Raw genomic sequence first — 26,007 nt, forward strand, 5'->3', positions numbered from 1 at the left:
TCATGGGAAGGGGCAATTATGCTTGGGGTTATTCGGTATGTATATATAAAAAAAAGCCAATGTAGACAGAGACATGTTGGGACACTTCGTTGAATATGTGAAATTCAGATATGCCCTGATATATGTGAGATCCAACCAAGAGGGAGTCACTTTCACCAGAATAAAATACAGAAAGGAATGGTTCTTACTCATTGGAGCACATACAATGTTATACTCTGGAATAAAGATGAAAATATATGGGATACAATGGAATGAGACAAAATGGAAAGTGGTGTAGTGGTGATGCTCCAAGAAGAGACATCACTCATTCAACATCAGCTTGGAAAAAGTGTCCATTCATGTTCTAGGGTTCTTTTATTTTCTTTATTTGTTTTTTGCTCTTTAGCATAATTATCAATGACCTAGGTATAGATAAAACATTCCTCAAGCTTGTAGAGGAAAAAAATAAATAAGAAGAGCTAGCAAATGGTGATCAGCTAACACATTCAATGATGAATCCCATTGGTGGGATTCACACCACCCCAATGGTAAAGTATGAAAAAACCAGAACAGAGGTTGACCCCTGGGCTAGAACATTTGGCCAAATTAAATAAGATGACACATAATGAAATCATGTGTAAAGTCTTTCACTACTCTTTCAAAACAACACTATCACAAGTATTTTTTTTTTTTTTTTGGTATTTTTTTTATTTTAAGCTTAAAATGACAAAAGAAAAAAAAAGCCATGTATATATACAACAGACCACAAGAGAGGAGTCAATATAAAACAACAAATTTCCATTTCAAGAAAAACTAAAAAATACTACACATTGTTTTAAAGGCGCCCAGATTTCCTTTGCTTTCTTGGTGGCTTTCTTTTGTTCTCTGCTATACATGGTTTACTTTTTTTTCCCCTCTCCTTCATCCCTTCCTCATCCTAAAGAAGGCTACAATTAAGCATGCCTACACATACACACATACTTAACTATAAATATGCACATATGCACTCATATACACATATGTGAGGCCATACTATGCTTATTTCTACCTATTCTCTGTGTCTCTGATGGTAAATAACATCTTTCCTCCTAAGTTCAAATCTTTCCATAATTTTCTAAATCAACCAGTTCATTATCTCTTAGACTACAGCAACTTTTCAACCAATCACATCTTATCTCAGAAATTGTCTATGAAAGTCCCCCCCCGATTTTTTTCTGCATTAATTTTTATTAAATCTATTTTAGCTTTACCTTTGACTAAGATCATGATTAATATCCCTGCTTTTTCCATAATAAATTCTATTTCTGCCTTTTATTTTATCTATGTATGTATCTCTCATTTGTATAGTGTTTCCTGAAAGCAAAATATTGTTTATCAGATTTTTAATCTGCTATCCATTTTCATTTTATGGGTAAATTTATCCCATTCACATTTGAAGTTACAATTACTTAGTGTGTATTTTCCTTCTTCCAATTTTCCCTCTTTCTCACCATATTTACCATACCTCTTCTTATTCCTTTACTTTACTTCTACATGCTAGTTTGTCCTATTCCTTAACCCTATTTCCCTACCCCTCTAAAAGTGCTTCCTTTATCTTATCCCCCCACCCTATCCCCTTAACCTCTTGTTTATTTCTGAATTTGGAAGATGTTTTTACACACATTTACACACATACACATACACATATTCCTCTTTAACTATTTTGAATAAAAGTAAAGTTCCAGGACTATCCACTCTCCCCCTATTAGCTTCTTTTGCATCATTTTTTTCTTTTTGTGCCTCATTTGTCTAAAATAATTACTCCTTTTATTTATATATTTTTTAGAATTACCCATCACATTCAGCTCAGCCCAGCTGTTCTTTCAAACTACCCAAAGAATGATGACAATCATATGAGTACTGCCATTATTTTCACATATATGAAGTAAATAATTTTATAACCTTATGTCTCTCCTGATTGTTACCTATCATTTTCCCCTCAAGTTGTGGACTTTTTGTCACAAAAATCTAAAAATCTTTCAGTTTGTTAAATGTTCATTTTTTCTTTCATTTGGGATTATACTTAACTTTGCCAGATAATTTACCCTGGGTTGTAACCCCAGCTCTTGCTCCACAAAATATAGTATTCCCAAACTCATGATCCTTCTCTGCCACAGCTTGCTAAGTCTTATATAATCCTCATTGTAGTTCTATAATATTTAAATAGTTTTTTTCTTGTTGCTTCCATTATTTTCTCTTTAACCTGTGTACTTTGAAGCTTGACTATAGTATCACAAGTATATGGTGAAAGAGACATGAATATATCATTCTGCACCTGAAAAAAAAAGAAAAGATCTTAGTGTTTTAAAGAATTTTTTTTTTTTTTTTTTGCTGAGGTAATTGGGGTTAAGTGACTTGGCCAGGGTCTTACAGCCAGGAAGTATATATGTCCTGAAGTACACCCCAAATTAAGGAACTATGCTTTATAACTACTATTGTTTCTATGTCTTTTTAATGCATATCTTTTCTAATGAACTATAATTACTGGCAAATTGTCCAGGGTAAAGACACTGGTAGGGGCTCATGATCTATTTGTTTAAGTGTTCCTAGAAACTTATGGAGCAATCATGCCTCTAAGGCTTGAAATTTCCAGTTTGAGAACAGGTTAGGAAAATAATTGGCAAATAGGTAGACTACTAAAGGATCTTGGTAGCCTAGATACACTAAGACTCCAGGCCTATCATCTGTTTTACAAGGCAGGTCAGCTTGAGTGTAGTAGAACTATCCAGTTCTGTCACCAAACAATTCTTCCATCCATATTTGACTTTTCTCTCCACAAATCCTATGATCCAGCTAAATTAGGTCTCCAGACTCCTAGAGATGTGTTTTGTTGCTTCTAGGAAGCTATCTTCACGATGTCAATTGCTAATAATCTCTTCTTGCTTCTAAATCATCTTATCTGCATTTATTTCTATACATGTTGGTGTCTCCCCACCACTGCACCCAAGAAGAAGGTGAACTCCATGAAGGAAGGGGCTCCTTTGTATACCCAAGATCAACAGAGGCAGTATGGCATAAATTAAAGAATGCTAGGTTTGGAGGCATTAAGGAATGGGTTCAAATCTTGCGGCCTTTGTGATCCTGGACAAGGTTTTCGACCTCCCTGGTTCCTCAGACAATTCCAGATGGTTTGTGTGTTGTTAATGACAAGTGGAGATCTCTGTTGGCAGAGGAAGTTCCCAAACAAGGAGTCCCGCATGCTGATGGAATCCTATATCCTTTGCAAATGCACATATACTGATCAACTCTCATGTTGCCTTACACACAGCAGGCATTTAATAAATATTGGTGAATAGATGAATTACCATAAAAAGATAAGCCAAGGAGGGTGGGAAGTCGATATATCATTAGCAGTTTATGCTCTTGGATTTCCATTACAATCAAAAATGAATCTTCATCTTCTCCAAAGGCATAGAAACCTACTTATTACAATACTGTGAAGCATAATCTTAATTTTAAAAAATAATTACTTGAGAAGTTTTTGAAAACTTTAGAAAAAGGAAGACCTGAATTCAAGTTTCATTTCTGGCATATACTGACTGTGTGATCTTGGTTAAGTCTCTGAACCTCTTAGTGATCCAAATGACTCTCTGAAACTCTGAATTTCACAACAGGATTGGATCTGCGTTGATAGAGGGAGTTCCTTTAAATGAACTCCCAGTGAAAACACAGGGCCAGTCCAAAATCAGATCAAGCTAAACCAAACCTTATCTAGGCTTCTAAGTTATTAGCTACTTATCACTCCAATGAATCCTTTGTCACTCTACAAGTTCAGCTGGGTCATTTTCAGATCACTCTACCTGCTCTTAAGCAACACTAAGAATTTCATGTTCTTTCTGTGTGTATACATACGTATGTTCTTATGTGTACATGTACACACATGTATGAGTGTATAGATAAAACACTGGAGCTATAGTCAGAAAGCTTGAGTTCAAACCCAGTCTCTCAGACTTGCTATTTCTGTGACCCTGGACAAATCAATCTTAGTCTCCCACAGCTAATAATGGTACCCAACTCCCAGAGGTGTTGTAAGAATGAAGTGAGATTGGATAGATAGATAGATAGATAGATAGATAGACGGACAGACAGACAGACAGATAGATAGGTAGGTGGATGGATGGATGGATGGATGGATAGATAGATAGATGGATGGAGGAATGGATGAATGGATGGATGGATAGATAGATAGATAGATAGATGGATAGATAAACATAGATATATAGATATAGATAGATATGTATATATAACTACATAACTTGGCAAAACTTCAAATACTGTAGAAATAACTATCATTATTACCTTTGTATATATAGATTTTGCTTCTCAATTTGAGCTCTTCCCCTACCCTCTCCCACCGCTATCAGAATTGTCTACCCTAGGGGATAAAGTGACTGCTATCGCTGTCCAAGGTTACCGTCTTGATCAGTGTCAGCATCTTTCCCACATTTCTCTGCATCCACGATCAGAACACATGACCCTGATGTTGTCTATCATTCTCCAGGTTTAATTTTTTTTCTAGTGACAGATGATGTCTGCTCTCTGAAGGTCACTCTGGCTGATACAGAGTTGCTCCAGGCTAATCACTGTTGGTGGCTTCTTTGGCCAGAGTAATCTGTCACACAAAGACAACCGTCACATGTCCCTTTATTCTGAGCAGCCCCTTCCCCTTGTGCAGTGATCGTGTTGGTGGCCGCATAGTGGGAAAGGAGGCCAAGGGGGCCCGGGAGCCCCTGGTTTGCAGGCTGGCTATACAAGTTCACTTAACTGCTTGGAACACAAAATGTGAGCTACTTGTCCTACAACTAATAGTTTGACCTACTCTTGGAGCAACTGAATTATATCAATGTTGACATTCTTTCTATAAATAAAACTAGAAGCTCTACAGCTAAGTGGAGAAATGGCTTGTGGGCTCTCTTTGACTAGGCAGAAGGAGGCAGCAGAGTTAGTTTTATCTTGCCTCCAAAGGTGACAAGAAGCATCGTTTCATGCATGGCACGCTTAATAATCTCATCTTGCCGTGTTTTTAATGAGTAGAAGCAGAAAGGCTACTGTGAAGATAATTGGAACTTCAATGAAAAGGATGAAGAGTTAGAAAAATTCTCATAAGACCTTGATAAAAACCTTCAGATTAAATAATTGTTGTTGCTCAATTGTTTTCCAATCATGTTGTACTCTTCAAGACTCCATTGTTAGAAAAGCTAAAAAAGTAGTTTGCCATTTTCTTCTCCAGCTCATTTTCCTGATGAGGAAACTGAGGCAATCAGAGCTAAGTGATTTGTCCAGAGTGATACATACAGTTTGTAAGCTCTTGATTCTAGGCCTGGCTTTCTCTCCTCTGCATTACCCTGCTGCCCAAATTAAATAATACACAGTACATAAAGGTAATGTGGTACAGCAGCTATCTCATTGCCTTATTACCAGGAGGATCTGAGTTTGAGCCTCACCTCTGATCTATATTCACTCTGCCATGTTGGATGAGGGACTGAATCTCGTAGCTCTTAAGCCAACTCTATAAGACAGGAGGCCTAGGAGGTACTCACCTACATTGGCAGAGAAAGAAATTCTTTCTTTTTTATTATTAACATCTTTTATTTTCAAAACATATGCACCGATCATTTTTCAAGATTGACCCTTGAATAGCCTTTGTGTTCAAATGTTCCCCTCTTTCCCTCACCTGCTCCCCTAGATGGCAAGTAATCCAATATATGCTAGACGTGATAAAATATATGTTAAATCCAATATATGTAATCTTGTTGCACAAGAAAGATCAGATCAAAAAGGAAAGAAAATGAATAAGAAAATAAAATGTAAATGAACAACAACAAAAAGAATGAGAATGTCATGTTATGTTCCATACCCAGTTCCCACAATCCTCTCTCTGGGGGCAGATGGCTCTCTTCATCATGAGATCATTGAAACTGGCCTCAGTCATCTCATTGTTGGAAAGAGCCACATTGTCCATCAGAATTGATGATTATATAATCTTGTTGTTGCCGTGTACAATGATCTCCTGCTTCTGCTCATTTCACTTAGCATCAGTTCCTGAAAGTCTCCAGGACTCTCTGTCTTCATCCTGCTGATCATGTCTTATAGAACAATAACATTCCATAACATTCATATACCATTCCACACTGATGAACATCCATTTAGTCTCCAGTTTCCTGCCACAAACATTTTTGCACATGTGGATCCTTTTCCTTCCTTTAAGATCTCGCTGGGATATAACCCCAGTAGTAACACTGCTGGGTCAAAGGGTATGCACAGTTGGATAACTTTTTGGGCATAGTTCCAAACTGCTCTCCAGAATGGTTGGATTTATTCACAACTCTACCAACAATGCATCAGTGTCCCAGTTTTCCTACATCCCCTCCAACTTTCATCATTATCTTTTCCTGTCATCTTAGCCCTTCTGACAGGTATATAGTGGTATCTCAGAGTTATCTTAATTTGCATTTCTCTGATCAATAGTGATTTAGAACTCCTTTTCATATGACTAGAAATGATTTTAATTTCTTCATCTGAAAATTGTCTGTTCATGTCCTTTGACCATTTATCAATTGGAGAATGACTTGAATTCTTATAAATTTGAGTCAGTTCTCTATATATTTTAGAAATGAGACTTTATCAGAACCTTTGAATGTAAAAAATGTTGAGAACAAAATTCTCTTGGGAAATCCCCATACAAATGAAATCTTAGGTCCTATGGCCAATCTAGCCCCCTTTTTTCCCTCCACAAGTGAGGAAGAAGAAAATACATTCTCTAACACTGCCAACAAGATGTTGCTCCCCAAGAACCTGCTCCGGGTCATGGATCTGATCATCCTACTTGGTTCCCTACTTTCAGAAACTTCTTATTTAGATCAAGCCATTGAAAACTGCTTAGACTTCATATTGGAGTAAAGGGAAAAAAAATGCCACTGACTTAAATTAGCAAGTCTTATGATATCAGGAAATTATACCATCAGCAGCCACTTTCAACACCTGTACCCTAAGTAACACTATCACCATCAAGAGGGAAGGTTGTTTGTCTAGATGGTTTCAGCCCTGAAGCCTGTTCTGGGCTCCTTGCCCTAGAACCAGCACCGAGATCAATTTAGGGAACCCAGAGCTGCTGGGCTAATGTTTTGCCCATCGCCATGGAAACAGTGGGTTTTGACATCTGGGCTGTTGACACTGTTCAAGGTGAGAGTCACTGCGAGACCAGGAGTCAGACACTTTTGTTCCCAGGGAGGATGCTTCTGAGGTTAGAGAGCCCTTGAATAAACAGGGAATGGGCACCCAATCCATGACGGGAGACTTCTGCCTTCATTTTGGCTTTGCTCTCAATCTTGACAAGCTCCAAGAAGGTTCCCCCCTTGAGATCTTCTCTTCTTTTTTGCATTTTCCAGCATCCACAGGCAACCTTTTGGGCATAGAAAGCTGAGGTTCTCATAGGGCTACCAGAAGGTAGTAACAAGTATGTCAATAGAGGGTCAATGATAACGATACCCTAGCAAAATGGACAGGCTCATGGAGTATCCTGGTACTCATGGTAGTTGCTCCTTTCTCCCCTCCACACTTTTATCTGTCTTTTCAAAGTTCTTACTGCTACAGTCAAAAATATATGCATATACCCATCATGCTGGTGCTAGGTTATCAGCTGGCTTGGCCCCCAGACTTGAATATTCAATGACTTTACCATAGAGGAGGGGGAGAAAAGAAAGGGGCAAAAATGGAAAAATATCACTATATATATAAATCAAAGTTGTTAAAAACTTGTAAACTACAAATACTTACCCTCCCCCTTCCAGTGGCCCAATTATTACCTTGTGGACTCAGGAGAAAGCAGGTATTAAGGGTCCTTCAACCTCCAGCCCTCCTGCCAATGTAGGGACTGTGGATTCTTTTCCAAAAGGAAGGAAATGGGGGTCCAGCCAGGAAGGTAAAAAAGCTTTACAATTTACCTGTTACCTTGCCTTTCAGGCACCCTAGGAACTGCTCTCTGACTTACCACATGAACTCTTATCACTTCTGGCCCTTTCCATCTACCTTATTACTGAAAACTCTTTGTATTGTCTCCCTTATAGTTTATGAGTTCATTGAGAGCTGAGACTGGTTTAATTTTCTATTTGTATCTCCAGTCTTTAAAACATTGTAGGTACTCAAAAATGCTTTTTTATTCATTCATTCATTCAGCATTATTACTTTCTTTAAGAAAAGATTGGGAAGAAAAGCATTGGACATATTGAGCCCCAAATAACATAAAAAATGGAATTAAGTGACAAGAAATAATTGGTTGTTAGCATTTCTGAATCAACTGTCTATATACAGTATAACCATCAACTTCTTGCAAATACTAAAATCAGCACCAAATTCAAAGAAAGACTGAGAGGGAAAAGAAAGGATGTATAATTAAGACGATGTCATTTATGATTCCTGACCATGAGATGTTATCAGTCTTCTCAGAGGAGATATTGTGAAATAGTAATAATTCAGGATACCAAACACCTCTCTGTGTTTATATATATAATAGTTTATATAGCAAAAAGAAGCCATCTCTTTGTAGTCATCCAGGGACTGAGCATCTGGGCTAGACCCCAGACAATAGTCATCCCTGGGCCTAGACTCAGTCTTTCGAGTCTGGCAAAACTTGCCAAAGTTGATGTTCCATTATGATAGCTCCCAGGAGTCCATGAGCAAAGCCACTACATAGCTCAGGGATCTGGTGAAAACAGCACAAAATTAGAGAACCTGGGCTTTTCATTTCTTTGAGTTCTTCATCATCCTTTGGATCTTGTTTTCTCTTAGTTTGAAGAAGGATTTAAAAAAATTAAATCTTTAGCTCACACTTTAATGATTAAGTGCCATAAATGAGTCTTTTTTTTTTTCTATCACAGAATCCGAGGGGAAAGGGTAGGAAGTGGTAAAAAGGAAATATGGCATTATAGAGTGCGATCACAGATACATCTTAAGAGGAGGTGTTAGCAACAAGGTCTACTGTCTGTGAGAGTCTCCCAAGAAACGTCAAACTTGGCCACCATTACCCACTTCTGATAATGTGACCAAAAATGAATGTCACCAAAAGGAAGGTGGGAAATCTGAATAAGGACCATGACGTTGGTGGGGATATAGGTGGGGGAGAACACAATCGTAGACCAGAAACACAGACTGTATTTTATCATTAGATGTCTAGAAAGAGAGTCATGATTTGGAAGAGAAAGATGATGATATCTGAAGTTGGAGTTTTGATTTCCTGCCTGGGATAAAGAATGGAAATGATATGCAATAATAGAAATGATGAAAACTATCTAAAAAGAGTCAGTAAAAGCATATTCCTCTAAAGACTTGGAAATCTAATCAGGAAAATTTTAAACTGCAAATCGGGAGAGGGAGAAAACTGTTAATGTTCAAATGACAAGGTATCCCAGAGAGTAGCAGGCATTTTAGAACAACGAAGGAGAAAGCCAGAAATTCATAGGAGTTTATATACAAGATGAGTCCAGCACTAATACCGTGGGCCCAGATGTATGTCTAAATATGTAGAGATGAACCAGAGAGTTTAATGCTAAGAGACCCATATGATGAAATTAGTGACATTACAACTTAATGAGATGAGACTCAATTAGAGTTAACCACTAGAAGTGGCTACCATCTCTGAATTGTACAGGATCCCTAAGAAGATGGGGCAAGGAGCAGGATTTTGAAGTACTATATATATATATATATATATATATATATATATATATATATATACATCCATACATCCATACATACACATCAATATGTTTGCGGATTTGTATATATAGACACATACACAATCATGTGAGGAAATTCGGAAATTGGATGGTAAAACAATGTTCTAGAGCAATTAGACAAACAACAGGAGGAGAGAGAGAAGCCACAATGTTACACGTGTACAAGAGATACTTCTTGGAAAGAAGGAGGAATTTAATGAGTACTTTGGAAAACATCCACAAGCCTAAGCTAGAAACATGATGTTGTAGGAGGAGATGATGTCAACTATCCAATCATGTACTAACGTGCCCTAGACAAAAACAATGCAGCTGATAAATATTGACCTTCCTTAATGATTATTTCGTCCTTCAATTGCAGAGGAAGCCGTAAGTAGAACTGTTTGTCTGGACTTCTGTCTGAACAAGAAGAAGAAGCTAACCTTGAGGGAAAGGGTTACGTCATCACTGAATGCACGCTACAGAAAAAAGAGGACTCAGGGGAGGGAGGAGAAGATTTAACTGGGTTTGAAGAAAAGATAAAGTTCGATGACCCAATATTTTGAATGATACATGGGCCCAAGGATTATGGAAAACTGTCAAGTAAGAAATTCTGCACGTGGGCAGAAGTGAATTCAGTAAGGACGACAAAGGTGAGATGTTTGAGGAGACTGATGTGAATGTATAGAGGATATATTATCACATCTAGATTATATAATAAAAAGAAAACATTAAAAAATGGAAACAAGGACAAATTAAGTGAAGATGAACTCAAAATTCTTTCAGAGACCTAGAGCCCAGAAATCAATTCAGCCCAAGCAAAGGAAAACAAGATATGGGATTTTTGTTTTGTCTTGTTTTAAGGCATTATGAAAGTCTTTTCTGAGGCTCTGTAATATTCCAAGTCTATTTTGCAACTAGCACGATGTAAACCCTAAGCAGAAGCTTATGGAGGAACTCAGCCTCCCAAGGGAATCCTTCTGACATTTGGACTTCACACTGGATTTTCACAATAATAGTGAGTGCCTTTGGTGAGCATATCTCACTGTTTTATGTCTTACTTATTATTCATGTTCACACAAGATTATATCTAGTATTAAGTCTTTCAAGTAATCTTGTAAAATTTGGATTTATCGGAGCAACATTTTATCAGAGGAAGAGTTTTATGCTATATTTTTCTTTGCTGAGAGCAATGCTTTAATGGTTAACAAAAAGCAAGCCCTGTGGAATTGTGTATTTGCTACATCTTTTAGTCATTTGTATAACTTTAAAGATATGGCTCACTGTATAATGTCATATGTAAAAGCCTGATGATCTGTTTCTATAACCTTCAGTAAGCATGCCCTTGACACATGTGTGGATTGTTCATATAAAAAATTTATATAGGAGAAAAAGCAGGTGCACGAGTTCATGGTTACTGAGTCAGCCACCTCTTCAATGTAATTTGTGATCACTCAAAAAAGAAAAAAATAACACGTACTTCACACAGAAGCAACCAAGGGGATACGGATTGCTTGTGGTCCAGACAGGGATGTGGTGGCAGATAAATAAACTTTAAAGTCTATGTATTAGCACATCTATCTTGAAGAGACATTATAAATGGACAGTAGCTGGGCTCACAGCAAGAGAAAAAAATATATTGCATTGACTTTGGAAAATTCCATAGTTCTTCAATGGCCTGCAATCTCTCTAAAATAAAAGTTTGTTTATTTTTTGTTTGCTTATTTCCTTATTTATTTATTTATTTACTTACTTACTTATTTCAGTCACATGGAGAGAAAGAAACATAAATGACATACAGTATGTTTTCCTGGCATCCCTATGTCAGGAAACTTTAAAAAGGGGGGTCCAAAGTCATTAAGTGCACTAGTTCTGGGGAATACATGGGAATACAAGGTTAAACTGGCACAAGATGAGTAGGTATATATGATATAGATATATATATATATAGATATATATATATATACATATAGAGGTATATGTATATAGGGAAGAGAGAGACAGAGACAGAGACAGACAATATGATGGCAACAATGAAATCATAGGTCCACAAGAGTGCTTGAATATAATTGGGATAAAAGTAAAAAGAACCACATGTGGGACTAGATGCAAGGAAAATCCTAGAAAATGGTGAGAAAATGAGCTAGTCAACTCTTCTTCTGCTTCCCTTTTCTCTTCTTGATAACAAAGATTAAAATGGGAACATTAGAACAGACATAATTAGTAGGAAGTAAAAATCCAAGAGAAGTAAGAGGATGTTCAGCCAGTGTTTTGTTATACTCGAGTGAGTTCACGTCACCAGCACAGATATCCTAGAACACTGAACTAATTCTGATGTGACTGCTCTGACTATTTGTGTCTTTGAAAGGTCTTGGAGAGGGAGAGGTAAACGTAGTGGAAGAAAGATGAATCTTATCACAGTTAACACATTAAAAACAAACACACAAACCAACAGACCTAGAGGTGGGTGGATTCTGAGAAGGAGAAGCCAGAGAGCTTGATACTCTGAGTAGGATTTGGTTCTTAGAAAAGATTTAAACTATATTCAGAAGAGAGCATGTGGACACTTAGAAAATGAAGCAGTGCTCACTAATCTGATTTTTCTCTCTTTGATGGAATTAGAAGAATTTTATGGGCATAGTATGTCTCAATTTAATTTAAACAAGGCATTTGAGAGCTTCTTGTGCTCTGCTTGTAAGATGAAGAAATAAGGGTCAGAGGACTGCACAATTAGCTGGTTGGAATCGGCTGAATGACGTAACCCACAGATTCATTATTACAGATTGATGTCAGCTGGAAGGCAGTCTTTAGTGGACAAACCCGGGGATCTGTCCTTGACTGTGTCCTTTGCTATGTATATTTTTTAATCAGTGACTTAGAAGATGCCAAGTTTTTCAAATGTGCAGATGAAATGAAGCTTGGAGGAATAGCTAACTAATATTTGGCAGATTTGAGATTTTAAAAAATAGATCTCAACGTTACAGGATGTTGGACCAAAGAACTTATAATAAAATTAGGGAGATGAGGCACCCAAGATTAATTTCACAAATCGAATATTGGCATTGTTGGTGGAATTGTGAACTGATTTAATCATTCTGGAGAGCAGTTCAGAACTATGTCCAAAGGGCTATCTAATCCTTTGATCCAGCATTGTCTCTACTGGGTCTATATCCCAAAGAGATCATAAAAAAGGGAAAGGTTCCCATATGTGCAAAACTGTTTGTGACAGACCTTTTTTGTAATGCCAAGGAAATGGAAACTGGGTGGATGCCCATCAATTGAGAATGGCTGAAGTTATGACATATGAATGCTATGGAATATTATTGCTCTATAAGAAATGATCAGCAGGATCATTTTATAGAGGCCTGGAGAGATTTGCATGAACTGATACTAAATGAAATAAGCAGAACCAGGAGATCATTATCCACGGCAACAAGTAGATTATACAATGATCTATTCTGATGGACCTGGCTCTCTTCAACACTGAGATGATTGAGGCCATTTCCAATGATCTTGTGATTAAGAAAGTCATCTGCCCAGAGAGAGGACTGTGGGAATTGAGTGGGGTTCACAACATAGCATTCTCACTGTTTTTGTTGTTGTTTGCTTGCATTTTAATTTCTTTCTCATTTTTTCCCTTTTTGATCAGATGTTTCTTGTGCAGCATGAGAAATGTGGAAATACGTTTAGAAAAATTGCACATATTTAACCCATATTGGATTATTAGTTGTCTAGGGTGGGGAGAGAAGGGAAGGGGGGGGGGAGAAAAAATTGGAACACAAGGTTTTGCAAGGGTGAATGTTGAAAACTCTCTTTGCATGTATTTTGAAAAATAAAAAAGTTATTATTAAAAAAAAAACAAACACAGTTTTGGGAAAGCAGCATTAACTACAATTTGTCTGAAACAGATGTAGGGGTTTTGAGGAACTAGAAAGTCACCATGAGTCAATAGTGTGACATGGCAGCCTGAAAAACCGATGTCATCCAACATCATATTAAGAAATGAAAATGAAATGGATAATAGTTACACTCCATTCTTCTCTAAATGGTGTAGAAAAGAGGCCGTGTAGCTTAGTCAATAGAGAAGCAGACACAGCTATAGAAGGCTTGACTTCTGGTCTTGCCTCTGACACATGTTATATGACACTGAATAAGTTATTTAACTTCTAATTGACCCTAGATAACTTTTTAAGATAATAAATTAAAGGTCAGCTATTGACCTTAATAGAGGGAACTGACTCACCAACAAATCACCAGATTAATGCAATCGCAAGTTCTGACCAAAACAAAACTAAAAGCAGCAGCAACAACCACCACAGCAAAATAGTTTTGGTCCCACTTGAAGTTCTGTACTTGGTTCAGAATACTACTTTTTTTTTTTTTTTTTTTTTTTTTTTTTTTTTTTTTTGCTGAGGCTATTGGGGTTAAGTGATTTGCCCAAGGTCATGAATACCACATTTTAAAAAATACAGTTGAGCTGAAAGAAAGCAATCAGGATGATAATAAGATTATAGAATCATCCTGGGTGAAAACTGGTTGAAAGATCTGGGAGTGTTAAACCTGGACAGGAGAAGACTGCCATAAAAAAAAAGTAGCTGTCTTCACAAGATTATGTGGAGGGGAGATTTCAAAGGTCAGAACCAGTAGTAGTGAGTAGAAGGTTCAAGTAGTCCAATTTGGGTTTAATGTCAGAAAAAACTTTGCTAACAATTAGAGCTGTCCAAAAGGGGAATCTTGCTTTACAAGGGGCTCAGTTTCCCTTCACTGGAGTTGTCATGTGGTGGCTGAGTGATTGCCTATGGAGGATTCTATAAAAAGAATTATTGGACCATTATAGATTGGTCCATCTGAACTTAAGCTTCTTTCCTGCTCTCATATTCTATGCTTCATATTTTCTTCCAGGGCTCCTCTGGTTTGCACCAATCCTTCATGTCAGTCAACGGGGTTGCTTTTGTATGGGGAATTATGCGAAAAACCAAGCTGTTCCCAAAGGACTCAGCTGTACCAGAAGGAGTCAGGGATTAGGAAATGTCTTTCCAAGTAGATTATTTCAGTCAGTCACTTTCAAGCTTCCAGTGAGCAACTTGACTCACTTTTACTTTTCTCTTTCCCTGCTCTTGTGTTAGTCATGTCCAATTCTTCATGACACCATTTGGGACTTGCTTGGCAAAGTTGCTAGAGTGACTTGCCATTTCTTTCTTCAGCTTATTTTACAGAAGGGAAACTGAGGAAATTTGGGTTAAATGATTTGTCCAGGATCACACAGCTATTAAGTGTCTGAGGCCAGATTCGAACTCAGGAAGATGAGTCTTCATGATTCTAAGTCTGGTGTGTTGTACCACCTTCCCCTGTTGGGTCTCATATAAAAAATGAGGAAAATCCTGTAAGGTACCTATTGGAATTTGAAGGGTTCAGATCTGCAGATGCAGAAAACATGGAAATTCTTTCTAAATTGAAAAAGATTTCCTTGTGGGGGTCTGATTGGGAGGGCAAGTATTTTGTGCTCCAAGAAGAGTGTACCCAGGATCACTGTTGCCTTGGGATATACTGAGTTCATTGACAAACTCTTTCCTCTTTCCCCAGCCCTGCCCCCATACTTTTTAGCCTAAACAAGAAGGGGATTCAGAGGAGGGGAATTATTCAAGCATCTGGGTCCTGATCTGTCAACACTAGCATTAATCTTTTAGAGTCCAACTTGTACTGCATAATGATGAGTGACAAAGTTAATGGAAATCAAAATCTCCTAAAATTTCTCTTCCTTTTGGCACCCAAGCTTGGAGAAATTACTAAAGATTTCTTTAAGCAGATGCTAAGTGGGTAGCTGTGTGATAAAGCCTGGTGGAAACTGATATGTTAGTGATAGAAAGGGGTTCTTGGCAATTAAGATTTCCTCTTTCAAGTTTCAGGTTGGAAGCTTAAACTTCATAGGTTTAGAGAAAGAAAGTCTTCATTGCCTGCTATAGCCCAAGTTTCTCCACACGGTTCAAAGTACATTGGAGGCTAATGAAGCTGAACCCGTAGTCCTGAGGAAATAGAAAAATGACTGATAAAAGAGAGAAGAGGATGAATGGAGATCTTCCTCATGCCTTAGCACCTAGAGTTACATTTTAATATAACTTTATCCATCCTGGAAAGGAGAAACTACTTCCTATCCAGAGAAACTGAACAGATAATTCATCTCCTTTTTGAAAGAAAAATAAAAGAAATTTAAGAATCATGTCCAGGAAACTCCTTCTCTTCCCCCCTCCGCCCCCCCCCCCCCCGAATGCATTTCAAAATATTTCAGCAACTTTTTAGCAAGGAGATGATCCAAAACACTTCAATAGACTTGTGATGGAAAGTGCCAAATACATCCAGAGAGAGAACTGTGGAGACTAAGTATGGATCAAAGCGTAATATTTTCACTTTTTTGTTGCTGTTGTTTGTTTGTTTGTTTGATTGATTTTTTTTCCCCTTTTGATAAGATTTTTCTTGTGCAGTATGATGAATATGGAAATATGTTTAGAAGAATTGCACATATTTAGCTGTATTGGGTTACTTGCTATCCAGAGGAGGAGGAAGAAGACAAATTTGGAACATAGTTTTGCAAGGGTGAGTACTGAAAACTCTCTTTGTATGTATTTGGAAAAATTATATATATATATATATATATATATATATATATATATATATATGTGTGTGTGTGTGTGTGTGTGTGTGTGTGTGTGTGTGTGTGTGTGTATATAATAGATATATATGCAAAATGTTTCCAAGAAGAATGCTTATTTATATGCTTCTTTTTTTCCTTTTTTTTCCCCCTTTTTTTTCATAATTATAACTTTTTGTTGACAGAACTCATGCCTGGGTAATTTTTTACAACATTATCCCTTGCACTCACTTCTGTTCCGACTTTTTCCCTCCTTCCCTCCACCCCTTCCCCCAGATGGCAAGCAGTCCTATACATGTTATATATGTCACAATATATCCTAGATACAATATCTGTGTGCAGAACCGAACAGTTCTCTTGTTGCTCAGGGAGAATTGGATTCAGAAGGTAAAAGTAACTGGGAAGAAAAACAAAAATGCAAACAGTTTATACTCATTTCCCAGTGTTCCTTCTTTGGGTGTAACTGCTTCTGTCAATCCTTGATCAATTGAAACTGAGTTAGGTCTCTTTGTCGAAGAAATCCACTTCCATCAGATTACATCTTCATACAGTATCGTTGTTGACGTATATAATGATCTTCTGGTTCTGCTCATTTCACTTAGCATCAGTTCATGTAATTCTCTCCAAGCCTCTCTGTATTCATCCTACTGGCCATTTCTTACAGAACAATAATATTCCATGACATTCGTATACCACACTTTACCCAACCATTCTCCAATTGATGGGCATCCACTCTGTTTCCAGTTTTTGGCCACTACGAACAGGGCTGCCACAATGTTTATAAATTTCTGTTGTACATTCTAAGAAAATGAAATCATAAAACAGTAAAATAAATAAGAATAGCCAGCATTTAAATAATTCTTTAGAGATTGCAAAGCAATGTATATATGCTCTCGTTTGATTCCCACAACTCTAGAACATTTTATAGATGAAGAAATGGAGGATGAGAGAAGTTAGGTGACATGGGCAGAGTTACACAGCTAGTAAATGTCTGAGATTGGAAGTGAATTGAGGTCTTTCTGTCTCCAAGTCTAGCACTCTATCTATGTCACCTAATTGTTGTAAAACCCCTGGCAAAGAAATTGTTTAGCTTCTGATTCTGACTGGGTGTCAAAGCGGAATATGAAGGACTTCTCCCTTCTCTGGCCCCCACCTTTGGAATATACTTATTATCAGGAGCATTCACAATCTTCTATCAGACAGTTTCTCTTATTTAATAACCCCCTTCTACTACATATCTGCAGAAAATTCTCTCTACCCCATGTGTGTAAGGGGAGGGGAAGGAGGAATGAAAGAGGCATTATGATCCAATAATTTAGCTTTATGTTAGAAAAATCGTGCTCTGACTAGTTTCAGGCTTGGTCATATCAGATCAGTTCTATCTGGTTGAGAAAGGTACATTAAAAACTTGATTTAAAAATACCAAAAAATTGAATTTCCCCCCCATCTGCTCAGAGTCCCCACCTAGAACTAAGCTAAACAAAATAAAACAAAAACAAAACACTGTAGCGTTTTAGATAGATCAGATGGCTAGCTCTTTTCTGGAACAATCTTAGACATTGTAGTTCTCTTGTTAACTCTCCCCATACCCATTCATGAATAAGGACATTTCAAAGTGGTTAAGATTGGTATTTCAACTAGGAAAAGATATTTAAAAGTATCAAATAGATAGCTTAGTAGGTAAGGGGAGAGAGAGAGAGACAGAGATAGAGAGAGAAAGAGCCAGAGAGACATACAAAGAGAGAGGCAGATGGATGCAGAGAGAGACAGACAGAGAGAGAGAGACAGAGAGACACACACACAAACACACACACACACACACACACAGAGAGAGAGAGAGAGAGAGAGAGAGAGAGAGAGAGAGAAACTATTTATTGAGCACTTGGTATTTGTTAGGCTCTGTACTAAATCCTGGGGATATGAACTAAAGAAGAAAATACAATCCTTATTTCATTATAATGTGAGAAAACAATATATAAAGGGGAGCTAGAAAATGGGGGAGGAGGAATCCATGGGGAAGAGTTGTAAGGTGAATATCAAATAGATAAAATCCAGAGGATAAGTAATAAAACCTGGATTATATTGAGTGTGTCTTGAACACCTCATGGAATAGTCAGACAGCTAGGGAGTCACCAATCAGAAAAGAAGAGCAGAAGGAAGAACCATTATCCATAGTGAGAAGGACGGAAATTGAGGCATGAAGCAGAAAAATAAGTAAAAAAGGAGCTAAGCTGAGGATTCAATATATTGCTTCCTGATAGCAGAAAGTGGAAGAAGGGAAAGTCTATGACCTATCCACATCAGTCTTCTAGAAAGAGAAAAATCAGCAATAATTGCATACATCTCTATTGGGGTGTCAAAAGGCCCCCTTGTCCAAAAAGGGCCAAGAAAGCCGCTGCAGAGCTCCAAGAGGCATCTCATTGACAGCTTTCTCTAGCACCTGGCTTCCGCTATCCCACTCAAAGATTCCTTCCATTTCCTCATTGTTGAATCATGCATGTCCCAACATCTCCTTCCAACATAACATGTCTGTGCACCAGCTCCCACAAGAGTCCCTCTGTCTCTCTCAAGGCTAGAAGAATGCAACATTGTCTAACTGGGAATAGATATATCCAGGAATCCACATCCCTAGGAATTAACAGCAAAAGCCTTCTATGCTCCAATATGCTAAGAGACTTCTGATTCCATCCAACTGGGTAGGACCATAAAAACACATGTTTCCACTTGAAATGGGACCTAGAGGTTTTCTAAAAGGGATTTCTCATTTTACAGAGGAGGAAAGTGGGGCCCGTAGATTTGAAATAATTTGTCCTGGATCACTCAATTGCTTAATTTGTTGATTTAGATAACTATCCAGCCTTGCCTGTCAATCCTATGAAACTGCCATACATACACGGTACAATGGAGTCCACTATTAAGGGATATTACACAAAGCTTATATTCTTTCATGCTAAGGTCACCTTAATTCAGCTAGGGGAAGTATCCTTATGTTTTAGTTAATGACCAGTGACACTTGCTTTTTGTTTGGTCTTGCCTGATTTCATGGTTTGAGCAACTCCTGATATGGAAATTCCCTTCACCGATGCCAATCAGCAATTCTTCTATCATTTAGTCTATATATTTAATGGATGTAGGACTCCAGGAAGTTTGATGGTAATTTCAGGGTCACTCAGCCAAGCATGAGTCAGAAGCAAGACATAAATTCTGGCCTATCAGTCTACAAAAACAAACCTCTGTTCATTCTGTCACATTTTATCACAAAAAATAATCCCCAAACCCTGCAACAATTTCATACTTGCCAGCAAAATCAATATGATATTTCATTAGTACTACAATAATTCAAGAATATTTGATTTCTTTAGGATGAGAATTCACCTTCTAGTTGTGTAAACTATAACTCCAGTATGCCCTTAGTGGATGCTTTTCTTGGCTATTTCCATATCAGGCCATTTGCACGTTGGGCATGATTATTATCTCCCTCTTTGACCTGAAACTTGGACTCTACTCCTCTGGACTCTGATAAGTGAGCCTTTGCCTTATTTAGTCTGGAAGTAGGTCACAATGGACATTTTCACACCATTCTTTTATCACATCTATCTCTCCATCCTCCTGTATTTTTAGTTATTCTTTATGTGTTCTCTTCCTCCATTAGAGTGCAAGGTCCTTAATGGCAAAAGATTTCTTGCATGACTGTGCAGCCTGGAACACAGCAAGTGTTTAATAAATATCCACCCTATCTCTCTTTATATCTCTATGTTTTTGTGTCTTGCTGCCTCTGTCTCTGTGTTTCTGTCTGTGTCTGTGTCTCTATCTATCTCTGCCTCTGTTTCTCTCTCTCTCTCTCTCTCTCTCTCTCTCTCTCTCTCTCTCTCTCTTTATGTGTGTATGTGTATGTGTCTTTCTCTGATAACTAAGTGGTAGGGGATAGAGTTCCAAGCTTGGTATCAGGCAGACTCATCTTCCTCAGTTCAAATCTGGCCTCAGACACTTACTAGCTGTATGACCCTGGATAAGCCACTTATCTCTGTTTGCCTTAGTTTCCTCATCTATAAAATGGGAATAAAATGATAAACAATTGCAATATTTTTTAACAAGAAAACATCAAATGGGGTCACAAAGGATCAGACGTAACTGAAATTATTGAGCAACAACAAATACATATATATGTGTGTAGATATATACACGTATATACAGCCATGTATATATGTTTTTACTTATGCATGTTAGTGTATATTCTATTATCTGTCTATTTTTAAAGAAACTGTCATGTCCAAAAGATCCATTAGTTTATATTTGACTCAATGATGAGCTTTCTCAAATTTAACTAATTGATTCTTGAGTGAGACACATATAATTCATCACGAAACTATGCTTGAAACTCTTCCAATGTAATGAGATCTTACTGTTCTGATGCTGGCAAAGTCTTCGGAAGCTCAGGGGAATCACGCTAAGACAACACAGTTTGGATTTCAGAGAGAAGTTTAGAGGGTAAATAGAGTAAAATTGTGTCCCGCACCTCGCCATTTCAAGGATTTTGATCATATCATTCAATGGGTTGCACGGCATGCAGTTGACTGATGACCGTTGGAGCTTTTCCAACAGCTTGTGTATCTTGGACAGACAGAGCAGATGGACGATGAACTGGGTCTAGAATCAAATAAGAGGCATAGAATAGGCAGGGTGGCCTTTAGGAAATCCCAGTTATTATAGTGACCTCAAGCTCACACAAGCATGGAGATCAATTTAATTCCATTTTAATTAATTACATTTAATTCCAATATTTCCCAAAATTTGTATAGATCCAAGCCATGGAGATCACAATTCCCAAAGAATTGATGATGTTGAGTGTCACCCAACAGGACAATGGGGAGATACATGGTGGTCATGAGCAGCACTTCAAAAACAAGGAGTTACATTGGGAAATGACTGAAGGGATGTTTTGGGGGAAGACCTGGTAAGAAGAAAAAACAACAAAACACGAATAGGTCACAAGGCATCGCTCCCAAACTCCACTCAGGGCCAAGAGAGGAGCTTACTCAGTTTATTAGGTGGAACCTCTGTGTTGAATTCATGGACTAAAGTTGTTCAGGAAGGGCAACTCTGGATGGGTTGCAATCTGAGTCAATGCAGAGAATATGCATATCAGGGAGAAGAGAGATCCATTGGGGTATTAGTTGCAGCATAGCTACTATATATGGAAGAGTGAATCAACTGGTCACTTAACAAGCATTTATTAAGCACCTACTATGTACAAAGTGCACTACTAGGTGTGGGGATGAAAATAATAATAATGAAAGAATTTTTTATTTTCTTGGAGTTTACATTCTAAAAGAATATTGAGACAATGTGATATAGTAACCTGAACAATGAATTTGGGATCTACAGAACTGGATTTCCATTCCGGTTCTACTGTTATTTCAGGATCATAGGATTTAGAGCCAGAAGGAATATTTCACAATAAAAACAGCACCAACAGCTAACATTAATATAGGTCTATATTTAACCTAGATTTTTGGGTTAGTTTATATATGTCATCTGACTTGCTCCTAGAGAATATTAATTTAATTCACTACATTTGCTTGTGAGCAAACTGAGACTCAGAGAATTAAGGGATTTACCCATAGTTCCACACAGATAATAATTGGAATAGCCTACACCCAGATCCTTTGACTCCCTGACCAGGGTCCTTCCCTCTCCCTGCTGCCTCTTTTGCATGACACGGGGAAGGCAACATCACCTTGATAGAAACTTCCTATAAAACCAAAGGTGGTATTTGAGTAAGTCTATGACCCTGTCCATATCTGATATTTTGTGTCATGTAGGGATGGAGAATTCTCATTCGATTTTGCAAAACCCTTCACCTCTGTTATTTTTGTCATCCACATCAATATTATAACAATTATAATAAACATTTCATATTAATTATATCAAGATCTCCACTGTTTCCCAAAGGGAGCTCTTATCATCCAAGTTCTTCCTCTGCACCTAAACTCACCATACTTATCCCACCTGCAAGTTTTCCTTCATGTCATTCTGTAGTGGAATGGCCTTCTTTTTCTTGGTCCATTCAAGTCTCATCCATCCTTTGAGGACCAGCTTCGTTCCTCGTCCTCCATGAAGTTTTCCTAATTAGTTTCTTGCCTCAATTTCAAAGCCCTTTTATTGCTTTCTTCTTGGTGCTTGGAAGTTCCTGCTTCCTCACAGCCTGTAACTGATCCTGTGCTCTCAAAGATTTGATCCATCTGACCTTAAACTGTGACGACCCACTGATCCTCTGCTCTCAAAGACTTGATCCATCTGACCTTAAACTGTGAAGACTTCACTGAAACTCTGCTCTCAAAAACTTGATCCATCTGACCTTAAACTGTGAGACCTCATATCTGGGTTTACGGATGGACTGTGTGTTTGCTGACTCAATGACTATACAAGCTAAGTTCACAGAAGTTAATTTTCAGATTGGTCAGAGGGTGAGGGATTAATTAACTAAAACATTTTTAAAAATTCATCTCTTAAGTCAAAGAAATCATGGTTTAGTTGGCATAGCAGGTTCCGTGTTAGGGAAGTCCCAGGGCCTTTAAACACTTTTTTTCATGGACAAATCTATACAATATTTTAACTAGATCACCTGATTTGAGCCTCATTACAACCTTGCAAAGCAAGTGAAAGTATCGTGGTTCTCTTGATGGAAAAACACTGGCTTAAAGGCATTTAGTTACTTGTTCAGTAATTGGGATACAACCAAGAAGTTTCAGAAGTTGGGCTTGAACCCAGGCTTTCTTTCCTCCAAATCCATTTCCTAATCATGTAATCCAGTAAACTCATGTGAATATATGAGAAGCATTGATCTGAAGTTTCTATATACACAATTATATTTGGCATATATACATATGTAAATATAAATGTATCCAAATAGACATAACACAGAAAGGCTTAAAGCAAATGACTTACATAAGCATATTCTTTATACCTCTCTAGCTAGTTGTTTAAAAAAAATGCATTTATTAAGTGTTTGCTGTGTGTCGGCACTGGAAATATCGGGAAAAGAAAAAAAAAAACACTCAAACCATGGTATCTGTCCTCAAGGGTCCATAATCATGAAGGAGACATGATGTAAATAGGTGTGGAAATATATACACACATACTGCCTGTCTTCAATCCTTGTGTATATTATATTTATGCAATACACATGTGTGCACATATATACATAGTTACAGATAGTGTGCACATAATACATGCATAAATATCTCTTTAAAACTTAGTTTACATTGTGTGCACATACTGTGTGCATGGATGTACATGCACACATATAGATAAAGGTGATACACACATGCATGTCTACTTGGTTTATTCTGTATGTATATTCTGTGCACATACACATGTATACATATATGTATCTGAATACTTAGATAGGTGTACATACATACATGAATACAAAGGTTAAATAACAGGTAGTGGGAAAGGAATGGTCTGAGAAAGGCCTGTTGAAGAAGGTGAGATTTGAGCTAAGTCATAAAGGAAGCCAAGAAAATCAAGAGAATTAAGAATAACCATTGATTAAGGGTGGTAACGAAAATGCCTTCTTGGGTGTATGGATCTTATTTCTTATTCATTTATCTATTTCTTATTTTTGTTGCTGATTATATTGCTAGTGACCTCTTTGTAAATCAAGAGAGAGGGAGATGTGGCGACCATGGGAGGGAGATGGGGCCATCATCTCTTCTACCCTGGTCAGAATCCATGGGTAATGTAGTTGGTTCTGGCTGCCATATTGTAGGAAGGACTGATAAACTGGAGAAATGCTAGAAACAATAAATGAGAAAATTTTGAACCCTAAGATGCTCTATTGAAGACATAGGATAGATGGATGTTTAGTCTGATAAAGAGAAGTGAGAAAAGGAGAAACATGACAGTCATTTTCGATATTGTGCCTTGGCTGCAGAAGATAGAACCAGAAATGATGGGTGAAAGAAAGAATGTAGCTTAGTGTTTGGGGGGAAAAAAGAGTGAGGGATTTGCTCAAGTAGAGTGGGCTGTCTAGGGAAGCGATGGGTTCCTTTCCTTCAAGCAGATGCTGGAGGAACTGCTTTCTGTGATGTTTCAGGGAGGTTGTAGCTCAGAGGAAGCTTGAACTGCAAGGACTTCCAAGTCCTTCAGAGTTTGGAGATTTTTCTCTTCCTTTGTAGCAGGGCTAACCTCAGCAGCAAAGCAAGCTCTTCTGTCTGTTGAGAATTGTCTAAAGCCTTTTTTTTGGCCTGGTTTTAATGTGGGCTGGGGTGAGTGACTCAGACAGGAACTGGGCACTATCCATTTCCTAGTGACATCAGACACAGGAAGTCTCATGTAAATGATCTTGTCCTCCTATGAATCAAGGAAGAAAAATAAACCTGAATTTTTTTTAAGGGGAAGGAGAAACAAACCTGACAGGAACATCCCAGGGTAAGGAAACCAGAATCCAAAAATCATTTCCCCCATTCCTCTGATTTGTTTTATTCTCTAGTTCTTTTTTTTTTTAAATAAATTATATTGATTTTTTTTTTAATCATTGAAATTTTGCTCTGTATCTCTCCCACTCTCCCAGTCATCCCTAATTATATATATATATATATATATAAATTATATATATATATATATAAACAAATATCATCCTTGAAGTGGCAATGGCCATCTTAGATTTCCCTTCAATGTCCCTAGTCTCTGAATATATACTTTTATTCTAAAATTGAGTTTTAAATATGTCTAGGATTTATGTCTAAATGTCATGAATCACACAATACAATTTTGTGCTTTCATTTACAAATTGGAAATGGAAGACAGGAAGGAAGAAATGAAAGGAAGGTAATATATATATATCCATATATGTGTATGTGTGTGTATATTTGTGTGTTTGTATATATGCACAATAAGTTTAAGGGTAGTATTGTAGATGACCCCAAGAAATACCATTAACAATGCAGACAGATACTCTGTTGTTGAGCTTTTGTTTTTGAACACCTATGATACTCTGGGTGAGAAGTGCAGAAGGAGAAATAAAACACACCATGAAAAATCTGCTGGGGTCTGAGGCTGAAGAGCACCTTCCTTTCCAATAAGTCTTGGTACCTGAGGCTATCCTAAAGCAGTGATGATGTCACAGCTGGTCACATGCCAATATCTTCCTCATCCATAAAATGAAGGTTTGTGCTAGATTTTTAGATTTTTTAAAGAGTCCTTTGCCAATCTGAGATTTGATGTTATCACTATGTAGAAATAGGTACATCCTGTAGTTTAGAATCATTAGTATTCAATGAAAAACAAACACTTAGTAAACCCCTTCTGTATACATGATAGAGACAGGGGATCCTAATATAAAAGTGAAAAACTTTGCCTTCAGGGAGTTTACATTCAGTGAGTGGATATAATATATTTTTTTTATTATAGCTTTTTATTTACAAATATATGCATAGGTAATTTTTCAGCATTGACAGTTACAAATCCTTTTGTTCCAACTTTTCCCCTCCTTTCCCCCACCTCTTCCCCCAGATGGCAGGTTGACTAATACACAAGTATAAGTTAAATACAATAGGATATAATATTCTTTTCAAATCACTAAATAGAAGAAAACATAGAGGGAAACAATATGCCGCATTAGACTGT

This window comes from Sarcophilus harrisii, chromosome 3 (genome assembly GCF_902635505.1).
Source record: "Sarcophilus harrisii chromosome 3, mSarHar1.11, whole genome shotgun sequence".
NCBI lineage: Eukaryota > Metazoa > Chordata > Mammalia > Dasyuromorphia > Dasyuridae > Sarcophilus > Sarcophilus harrisii.